Below are 8801 nucleotides of genomic sequence, written 5' to 3' on the forward strand. Positions count from 1 at the left end.
TTTGACGTGTAGAAATAATACTATGTTTCGGTGTGTCAGTCATAGAGTTGAGCTACAGGGACGTGTTTGATGCCGTTTGCGGTTACATACAATCAACTAAATGAATAACTTTTGAATGTTCTTTCGTAATTTGTTTGCTTTTGTATATATTTTTTATCTCTCTTTTAATCGAATATGTAACACTTCAAAAGATAAGGTAATTGTTTCAGCACGCAATTCTTGGCCAATCCCCCAGTGTGTATATGAGCCATAATATGAGGCCAGATTCGCCTACGCCATCATCATCATATAGAATCGGTCTGGTCTTATTTATACATCGTCTGTCTTGTAAATATTGCAAACACATATTTATATGTGACTTCTGCAACGTAACAAATTGGTGAGAGGTGCTGGGTACCCACGAAAAACAACCGCGAAGCTCCGCAGTGGTCGTCACCTCGGACTGGACAATATGACGCGACGAAACAGGATCCGACATGGCACTGCCTACATCAACGCCTACAACCCCGACGGTTGTGCTGGCTCAGCCACGGGATCCAGGAACATTCTGCGGCACCGACCATCTCGACATGGAAGACTGGATCGCCACGTGTGAGCGTATAAGTGCCCACAACAAATGGGATCCGACGATGCTATTGGCTAACTTGGGTGGTCTTCTACCTACAAGGCGCGGCGAAGATCATCATCATCATCATCATCATCATCATCATCAGCAGCCTGGTTACGCCCACTGCAGGGCAAAGGCCTCTCGCATACTTCTCCAACTACCCCGGTCATGTACTAATTGTGGCCATGTCGTCCCTGCAAACTTCTTAATCTCATCCGCCCACCTAACTTGCTGCCGCCCCCTGCTTCGCTTCCCTTCCCTTGGAATCCAGTCCGTAGCCCTTAATGACCATCGGTTGTCTTCCCTCCTCATTACATGTCCTGCCCATGCCGATCATGGCATGGCATGGCCATGATCCTCCACTACGGCGTGCCTCATAATCAGAAAGTGGTTCTGGCACGTAAAACCCCATAATTTTTTTTCCCTTACCACTTCCAGTGCCTCACTACCTATTGTAAATTGCTGTTCTCTTCCAAGACTGTTAAACATTACTTTAGTTTTCTGCAGATTAATTTTTAGACCCACTCTTCTGCTTTTCCTCTCCAGGTCAGTGAGCATGCATTGCAATTGGTCCCCTGAGGTACTAAGCAAGGCAATATCATCAGCGAATCGTAAGTTACTAAGGTATTCTCCATTAACTCTTATCCCCAGTTCTTCCCAATCCAGGTCTCTGAATACCTCCTGTAAACACGCTGTGAATAGCGTTGGAGAGATCGTATCTCCCTGCCTGACGCCTTTCTTTATTGGGATTTTGTTTCTTTCTTTATGGAGGACTACGGTGGCTGTGGAGCCGCTATATATATCTTTCAGTATGCTTACATACGGCTCGTCTACACCCTGATTACGTAATGCCTCCATGACTGCTGAGATTTTGACTGAATCAAATGCTTTCTCGTAATCAATGAAAGCTATATATAAAGGTTGGTTATATTCCGCACATTTTTCTATCACCTGATTGATAGTGTGAATATGGTCTATTGTTGAGTAGCCTTTACGGAATCCTGCCTGGTCCTTTGGTTGACGGAAGTCTAAGGTGTTCCTGATTCTATTTGCAATTACCTTAGTAAATACTTTGTAGGCAACGGACAGTAAGCTGATCGGTCTATAATTTTTCAAGTCTTCGGAGTCCCCTTTCTTATGGATTAGGATTATGTTAGCGTTTTTCCAAGATTCCGGTACGCTCGAAGTCAGGAGGCATTGCGTATACAGGGTGGCCAGTTTCTCTAGAACAATCTGCCCACCATCGTTCAACAAATCTGCTGTTACCTTTTCCTCCCCAGCTGCCTTCCCCCCTTTGCATAGCTCCCAAGGCTTTCTTTACTTCTTCCGGCGTTACCTGTGGGATTTCGAATTTCTCTAGACTACTCTCTCTTCCATTATCATCGTGGGTGCCATTGGTACTGTATAAATCTCTATAGAACTCCTCAGCCACTTGAACTATCTCATCCATATTAGTAATGATATTGCCAGCTTTGTCTCTTAACGCATACATCTGATTCTTGCCAATTCCTAGTTTCTTCTTCACTGCTTTTAGGCTTCCTGCGTTCCTGAGAGCATGTTCAATTCTATCCATATTATACTTCTTTATGTCAGCTGCGTTACGCTTGTTGATTAACTTGGAAAGTTCTGCCAGTTCTATTCTAGCTTTAGGGATAGAGGCTTTCATACATTGGCGATTCTTGATCAGATCTTTCGTCTCCTGCGATAGCTTACTGGTATCCTGTCTAACGGAGTTACCACCGACTTCTATTGCACACTCCTTAATGATGCCCACAAGATTGTCGTTCATTGCTTCAACACTAAGGTCCTCTTACTGAGTTAAAGCCGAATACCTGTTCTGTAGCTTGATCTGGAATTCCTCTATTTTCCCTCTTACCGCTAACTCATTGATCGGCTTCTTATGTACCAGTTTCTTCCGTTCCCTCCTCAGGTCTAGGCTAATTCGAGTTCTTACCATTCTATGGTCACTGCAGCGCACCTTGCCGAGCACGTCCACATCTTGTATGATGCCAGCGTTAGCACAGAGTGTAAAGTCTATTTCATTTCTAGTCTAGCCAGTCGGGCTCCTCCACGTCCACTTTCGGCTATCCCGCTTGCGGAAGAAGGTATTCATTATCCGCATATTATTCTGTTCCGCAAAGTCTACTAATAGCTCTCCCCTGCTATTCCTAGTGCCTATGCCATATTCCCCCACTGACTTGTCTCCAGCCTGCTTCTTGTTTACCTTGGCATTGAAGTCGCCCATCAGTACAGTGTATTTTGTTTTGACTTTAGCCATAGCCGATTACACGTCTTCATAGAAGCTTTTGACTTCCTGGTAATCATGACTGGATGTAGGGGCGTAAACCTGTACGACCTTCATTTTGTACCTCTTGTTAAGTTTCACAACAAGACATCCCACCTGCTCGTTAATGCTATAGAATTCCTGTATGTTACCAGCTATATTCTTATTAATCAGGAATCCGACTCCTAGTTCTCGTTTCTCCGCTAAGCCTCGGTAGCACAGGACGTGCCCGCTTTTTAGCACTGTATATGCTTCTTTTGTCCTCCTAACTTCACTGATCCCTATTATATCCCATTTACTGCCTTCTAATTTCTCCAATAGCACTGCCAGACTCGCCTCACTATATAACGTTCTAGCGTTAAACGTTGCCAGGTTCAGATTCCAGTGGCGGCCTGTCCGGATCCAGGGATTCTTAGCACCCTCTGCTGCGTCACAGGTCTGACCGCCGCCATGGTCTGTTGCTTCGCAGCTGCTGGGGACTGAGGGCCGGGGTTTGATTGTTGTACTCATATAGGAGGTTGTGGCCAAGTATTACACCAGGGTGGCCAATCCTGCTCTGGTGAGGGAGTGCGTTACCGGTTCTGGTCACCGTGATCAGGCCGCACTCCATGCCTTGTTTATGCAATTTTATCAACACGCGGATTTTTTTTTAATCCGGTGGAAAATTGCGCGGCACCGGGATTCGAACCACGGCGAAGGTGTGGTAAGGCAACCACGAGGAAGAGCTTAACGACTGGGACACGTGCAAACAGAAGCTGAGGGACTTATTCGGCCGTCCCGCCGGACGGAAGAGTACGGCTAAGAAAGAACCAGCGACCCGTGCCCAGACGTCCACAGAATCATACGTCTTTTATATCCAGGGCGTGGCTCTGCACCGTAAGACCGACAGCGATATGGCTGAGTCAGACAAGGTTGGGCATATACTGAAGGGGACCGCTGACGATGCTTCAACCTGCTCATGTGCAAAAATTGTGAAACAGTACAGGACATCATAAAAGAGTGTGAACGCTTTGAGCATGAAAAGAGCCGCCGCATTGCAAGGCCGTTCGCACGCCTGCCGAACACAGCTGCGACATCGTCTTGTGACGACAGGCAAGGAGTTCAGCGACCATCATCATCAGATGACCTGACACGGATAGTGCGGCGAGAACTGGAAGCCATGGCTCTTGCAGCCCTTCTTTCTGCCCCAGCGAACCGAACAACTTGCCTACTTGTCACTTGAACAACTTGTCACTTGTGCAGGCAATAGTCTGCGAACTCGCTAATCTTGGAGTTCCTTCTGTATGTATCGTTGCCGCCTCACAGCTGTCTCATGCTCCAGGTCCATCGACTGGTCCGGGGTATTCTGCACGCTACCGAAATCCAGCCGAGTGGCGAACCGCAGGCGATTGGCCAATGTGTTTTGCCTGCCGGCTTACTGGTCACGTTGCTCGCCATTGTAGAAACCGTACTGCCTTCTCGCCTCGGCGACCGCCACTCACCCGTTATTATCGCCCTGAACAGAGCACGTGTCATTAACAGCTTCCATTGGCACCGCAATTGCCAAGCAATGACGATCCTTGGAACAGTCTCTCGTCGTCATTCGGATGCCACCAGTCTCATTCGCCATCAGCTCGTCGACCATCATCCCTATCGCTGCAGGCTCGTCGTCCATCGACCCCGATGCAGCCCCGACGCCCGTATCCGGAAAAGTAAGCGATTCAGCTCCCGGAGGTGACGCTGCATTGACGACCCGACCGCAAAACTCTGTGATCACTTTGCCCACCAAACATAGCTTGATGGACGTTTTAATCGATGGCATCAGTGTTCCAGCACTCATTGACACTGGTGCACACGTATACCGTGATGAGTGCCCAATTGCGCCGACGCCTGAACACAGTTCTCACACCCGCTGCATCACGCACCATTCGCGTAGCTGACGGAGGAACGCCTACCGTGCTTCGTATGTGCACCGCTCGCATTGGCATCGTGACGGGGCTCCTAACGACTGTTTTGTTAGCTGTTTTGGAACAATGCACTTAGGACGTTATACTTGGCTTAGACTTTTTATCGTCCCATTCAGCCCTTTTTGATTACGCGTCTAGAGCCATTCAGCTGGAATTGTCCCACGGCTGCTATAGTCCACCAGTCACACAACCACGGTTATGCTCTCCCGAAGACATCCGCCTGTCGCCTCAAGCCGCTACGTGCGTCACTTTACTGTCGTTCGCATCTGTTCCTGACGGCGTCTATGTGCTATGTCTCACCGCTGACACACTGCTTGAAAGAAATTTGGCCGTTCCCTACACTGTGCTCACTTTTACAGGCAATCAGACTTCGCTCCCTCTCCTTAATTTTAACTGCTTGATTCAAATTCTTCCCAGAGGCACGTCCTTGGGCGACATCGCCTGTGAACGATTGCGAGATATCGGCCCCTTGATGCCGAAATTTCGTCGCCCTCTACAGGAACCTCCGATTCACCGGCTCTCACAGACGAATTTAGCAAGATGATTGCACCTGATCTTTTTCCGGCGCAAGCTGCTGACCTCCGCCGTCTCTTGGAAACCTACCGCGACATGTTTTACCTTGATGGCCCCCCTTTAGACCAGACATCGGTGGTCGCCCATCGTATTTACACCGGAGACGCCAATCCGATACGCCGCCGGTCGCACCGCGTTGCGCATGCTGAACGACAAGTGATACAACGAGAAGGCGGTAAGATGTTGACTAAAGGCGTTATCGAGCCATCTTGCAGTCCGTGGGCGTCCGCTGTTGTCCTTGTCAACGAGAAGGACGGTAGTTGGCGCTTTTATGTGAATTGCAGACACGTCAACAAAATAAAACGCAAGTATGTCTACCCCTTGCCTCGCATTGATGACGCCTTGGACTGCTTGCATGGAGCCAAGTACTATTCATCGATAGACCTCCGATCAGGCTATTGGCAAATCTCGGTAGATGACATGGATAGTGAGAAAACTGCCTTGGTAACACCTGACGGCCTTTACCAACTCAAAGTTACGCCGTTCGGCCTTTGTAATACTCCGGCAACCTTTGAAAGAATGATGGACTCCTTACTTCGCAGCTATAAATGGTCCGCATGTCTGTGTTATCTATACGATATCAGTCTTTTCACCAACTTTCACGAGTCACCTAACACGTATATCGGCTACTCTTGCTGTTTTTCCGACGCGCCTGCCTGCAATTGAACTCATCCAACTGCCACTTTAGACGTCGTTAATTTACCGTTCTTAGTCGTCTCGTCAGTGCCGCTGGCGTTCAAACCGCGGCCCTGACAACATTCGCGCTATCCAGAGCTTTCCTGTTCCGTCTTCCGCCGCAGACTTAAGAAGCTTTGTTGGGCTATGCTCGTATTTCCGTCGTTTTATCAATAATTTCGCCGAAACCTCTCGCCCACTCACCGGCTTACTTAAAAAGGACGTTGCTTTCCCATGGGGCCTTGTTCAAACGAAAGCCTTCTCCATCCTCGTACACTTGCTCACGGCTCCCACATTGCTGGCTCATTATGATCCATCTGCCGCCACTGAACCTCACATGAATGCCAGTGGCCACGAAATTGGGGCTGTAATTGTTCAATGGCAGCGTAACGCAGAGCGCGTAATTGCATACGCCAGCCGCCTCCTGTCAGCCGCCGGAAGGTATTTTCAATTACCGAACGGGAGTGCCTGGCGTTAGTTTGGAAGTTGCCAAATTCCGCCCCTACTTGTACGGCCGCACATTTTCTGTGGTTACCGATCACCACGCCTTGTTCTGGCTTTCCTCATTTGGGGGCCCCACTTGAATGGCCAGATAGGCGCTATGGCTCCAACAATATTCATTAGCTCTTTTGTACAAGTCAGGCCGTTTGCAGAAAAAACACCGACTGCCTCTCCCGTCATCCTGTCGACCGCCCTGAATATGATACGCATGACACCGGCTCTTGCGTCCTGGCCATTTCTGATCTGCACGACATTCGCACTCAACAACGGTGTGATGAGTGCTTACGTGTTCTCATCGATCCTCTCAATTCTGCATATTCGGCTCCCACATTGCTGGCTCATTATGATACATCTGCCGCCACTGAACCTCACATGGATGCCAGTGGCTCACCCTGCGCATGGTGGTGGTGGTGGTGAAAAACATTTATTGCTCTCAGACGAGAAGCACATGGAGGCACGCACATGGGCCGGTCCTTTAGGGCCCGGCCCTTAAAATACTGGGTGGAATCCCTAGTACGGGACCCCAGTGGCGTCGGCCACTGCCCGGGCGCGCTCGACCAAGGCCCTTTGGGCCTGCAGGTCATAGCAGCCGAGCAGGGTCGCCTCCCAGTCCTCCCGAGTGGGGTTGGGGTGAGGGGCAATAGCTGGGTTAGATGGGCAGGCCCACACCATGTGGTAGATGTCCGAAGACTTCTCCGCACAGTGCGGACAACTGCCCGTGAAAGAACGATCAAAATGTTTGAGTGCTGCCGGGCACAGCCGAGTGTTCGTATAGAGACGGAGTAGAAGCCGCTCCTCCGTTTTAGATAGCCCTTTACTCGGGCGAGGGTAAAGGCTATGGCCAGATTGATACCCTGCGTATGTTCGTGTTCCGCGACGATGTTCTCTACCGTCGCAGCTTGCGCCTTGAAGGACCGAAATTTTTACTCGTTTTACCATGCCATCTCCGGACATCAGTCCTTGAGCAGTTTCATGACACCCCTACTGCAGGCCACCTTGGCGTTTCGTGTACTTACGACCGCGTACGGCGCCGCTTCTGCTGACCAGCCTGTACCGCTCTGTGTATACTCTGCGTTGCAATCTGTGCGCTCTGCCAGCGCCGCAAGAAACCTGCTGTACTGCCCGCAGGACGCCTTCACCCCATCGATGTGCCCTTAGAACCAATGTTTCGCGTCGGTCTCGATCTTCTCGGCCCTTTTCCGACGTCGAAATCTGGCGATAAGTGGGTCGTTGTCGCGAATGATTAGGTGATCTGGTACGCGATCACGCGAGTTTTGCGCACAAGCTCTGAAACTGATGTGGTAGATTTTCTTTTACATGACGTCATCCTCCATCACGGTGCAACCCGGCATCTCCTTACTGATTGCGGCCGTACCTTCTTGTCCCGAGTAGTTGAAGACCTACTTCGCTCCTGTTCTGCCGAGCACAAGCTTTCCACCGCCTACCACCCGCAGACGGAGCGGCTCAATCGCACGACCTTAGTGATTGGGACAGCACGTTGCCCTTCGTCGCGCCTCATCCGCTGATCAGGTTTCAACGATCGCCGACCGTGTTCGGCGCTATTGCTGTGCTTTGAGAGTATCTTGCTTTTGTGGGCACAAGTTCGCCAAAGAAAAAGTTAGTTTCGTCATTCACAGTTTTACCGATATATTATTCATCGTCACTACTGCGTGACATCTGGTGGAGGTGCCGGTTAGTCAGAGGCCCTCATTGTTCTTGGAAGTAGATTGAAAGCGTTCGTAATGATGTTAAATAACCTCAATTTGTTCTGATATCATGCATATTGGGCTTTGTGCTTTATTTCAGGGCTGTCGTACATTGTTATTGTCATATCTGCTATATCGATTCATATCTTGTTCTCTGTAGATATGTTGAGGTTCCTACGCGCGTTCGAAGGCCTTTATCCTCGTTATGTTATGCACTAATACTGTCGCGTAGTAGTGACAGTGAATAATACATCGGTAAAGCTGTGATTGACGACTGCCGTTGGCACCGAAACACCTGCAGACGTAGAAGGCGTCATCGAGGGTGACCAACGTCTACTGCTCGACCGCGAAATTTGCGTCGCAAGACGGATCGCTAGACCATGAGTAAGCAGGAACAGCTCAAAGGTCTTCTCCGACGACACAAAGACTGTTTTTCAACGTCATCGAGGATTCGACAAATACCAGTTGCAAAGCATCGCATAATAGCCGAAGAGTGTGCTCGGCCACTC

Source organism: Dermacentor andersoni, chromosome 3 (assembly GCF_023375885.2).
Source record: "Dermacentor andersoni chromosome 3, qqDerAnde1_hic_scaffold, whole genome shotgun sequence".
Classification (NCBI taxonomy): Eukaryota; Metazoa; Arthropoda; class Arachnida; order Ixodida; family Ixodidae; genus Dermacentor; species Dermacentor andersoni.